We start from the raw sequence: 3,037 nt of genomic DNA on the forward strand, positions 1-3,037 counted from the left end.
ATGGCAGTGTTGCCGCATATATATTTAGGATTATTTTTGCATATCCTAAAAAAACAATGTGTAGGGATTTTTAAGAATGTGATAAACTTCCATAAGATTATTATAAAATAATTTTAATGTCGTCACGTTGGGAATTGGATAATTGTTCTTAGATCAGATTTGTTTACTGTCAGACGCAATGTAAGTTACCTTGAACACGAAAAGTTAAGTACCATCAGATTATCCATCTTGTAGTTTCACAATATCAGAAATCTAGTATTTTTTAATATAATATTGGGTACATTTACCAAGATATTGGGTGGATTGAAAAGAATAAACATATAAAGCGTATTTTCAGGATCAGTCCATTTTAATTTGATAAATCTATCGTATTCCCAAACTGAGATATAAAATTCTCCTGTCCTGGATGTAGTTATTTCATGGTGTCTGTCTGTGCTGACAAATGTCATTTAGTTTTTCAGGCAGCTGAAGGTGATGAGGTGCAGATACAGTGTTTGTTCACCTCTAACTGTCCTAAAACTGCTACGTTGCCATGGAAACGTTTCCAATGATCCTAATATGTCAGATTAACAAATTTGTTGTTCTTTAGAAATATGTATTTTCTTTCCTAAAATATAACACATTTTTGAACATTATCTGATTTCATGAGATTTCGTTCGTGATCTTAGAATAACATTTTAAAATTCTAAACTTCTATAAATGTTTCCGTTTCTGAAACTGGAAAAGACTGACATAATGTATGACTTACTGACATGATAAATGCACTATTATTATATAATGATAAATGCACTATTATTATATCATGATAAATGCACTATTATTATATAATGATAAATGCACTATTATTATATCATGATAAATGCACTATATTATATAATGATAAATGCACTATTATTATATAATGATAAATGCACTATTATTATATAATGATTAATGCACTATTATTATATAATGATAAATGCACTATTATTATATAATGATTAATGCACTATTATTATATAATGATAAATGCACTATTATTATATCATGATAAATGCACTATTATTATATCATGATAAATGCACTATTATTATATCATGATAAATGCACTATTATTATATAATGATAAATGCACTATTACTATATAATGATAAATGCACTATTATTATATAATGATAAATGCACTATTATTATATAATGATGCACTATTATTATATAATGATAAATGCACTATTATTAAACAATGATAAATGCACTATTATTATATAATGATTAATGCACTATTATTATATAATGATAAATGCACTATTATTATATAATGATTAATGCACTATTATTATATAATGTTTTGTTGTTTTCACTTTTCTTCATATTGGCTGCTGGTCGTGTTTAACCCCTTAAGGATGATCTGTGCCATCATACAATATGTTCTCTAATAGTAAAGCTCTGTAGAGATGCCATTATTATATTAGCGGGATATCCTATGATGGTATAAGGTCTCCATGTACCCGGTTATACTGATGGCAAAGAGTAACATTTGGTCCTTAAGGGGTTAATACTATAAACAGCCAACTTTTATCAGAAAATGCCTCATTGTAAGACATGGCAAATGTCACCATTACCTCTATGTATGTGTCGTTTTATTATATTATAAAACATGAAGGCCGAATTCAGTTGGGTTCTTTTTAATGCAGATGTTTCTTAGAGTTTGATTATGGCTGGGAATAAAAAGTATTAGTTTATTTATTTGACAATAAATTGTGAAAAAATAAAACTATTAGCACAAGATGCGAAACTTCGTTATTCTTAAGACTTTACTGAATAATGTTAAAATAATCCTCAAGTCCCAACGTTCCTTATTAACCTTATATATATGGATTGTTATATGTCTCTATCAACTGAACCTCTCTTTATGTAAATCAGTTTAATAGAACTCTTCCAAACAGATTCATATTATTTGTCTCTAACCAAGTTATTAAACAATGAATTCTAGTTACATTTTAATGAACCGACTCGTTTTACTTTCACCACAATAAATCATGTTTTATTAAACAGAAACGGTATAAATGATCAGAACTCCTGGTAGAACCCATGTAAACGTTGGACTGAATAGGAAGATTTTAGTGGAGAATCCAGTCACTGGGATCTGTTTATCGGTAAAGATACCAAGATATTTACTGACGGGAGGAATCTGCACTTTTATTATCATAGAACGAGTGTTTCTTATCAACCATATTACTTAACTCTTTCACTGCCAATAGAAGTCTTACTGAAAAGCAAACCAACCCAAGTCCTATCTTCTTGCAGTAAATCAAGAGTTAAAGTGTTTTGAAATATAAAGGAACTATGTGTTAACCCCATCACTGCTAGAAGCCTCACTGATCAATGGGAATTTATTAACCTCTTACATGCTGGAGAAAGCTGCTATATGTATTTGTCCCACCCACGCGGAATGCCGGGTTCTGAAGCGATTGGCTGAATATCTTGTCGATGATCCCTAACAATGTGACGGACTCTCGCGCTTTTTTTTAGGAAAACAATGACTCCAAAGGGGAAGTAGGCGCCATCTACGCAATATCAGAAATCGTAAAACGTGTTTGTTAAATTAGCTCAGAGGATTAGACAATCAGGAACAAAAAATAAAATCTATCAGATCCATGAAATAAAATTATCTGGAAAAATATCTGGACTATTGTGTTTTCTTTTTAACACTGATAAAGTATAATGTGGATACAGTAAATATACGATTGTTAGTATATAATGTGCGAGGATCACATCTTCTTGGTGTATTCAATATACTATGTGCGTCTTATCATTTCTGGTTGTACTATTAGTTTAATACAAATTGCTTGAAACAGATCTGTATAATATTATTTATAGAAATCAGGACATTTGTTTTATTTTATCTTATAAAAACACGTCATGGTTTAATGTATTGCTATCCTTTTTTTTTTTAATTCTTTTTTTTTCATTGTGCAGGTAGGTACAAAATTTCACCATCATATGCAAATACATATTAGCTTGATTTTTCGCAGATTTTAGTTATTACCTTGTTAAC

The sequence above is a fragment of the Pelobates fuscus genome, chromosome 13 (assembly GCF_036172605.1).
Source record: "Pelobates fuscus isolate aPelFus1 chromosome 13, aPelFus1.pri, whole genome shotgun sequence".
Classification (NCBI taxonomy): Eukaryota; Metazoa; Chordata; class Amphibia; order Anura; family Pelobatidae; genus Pelobates; species Pelobates fuscus.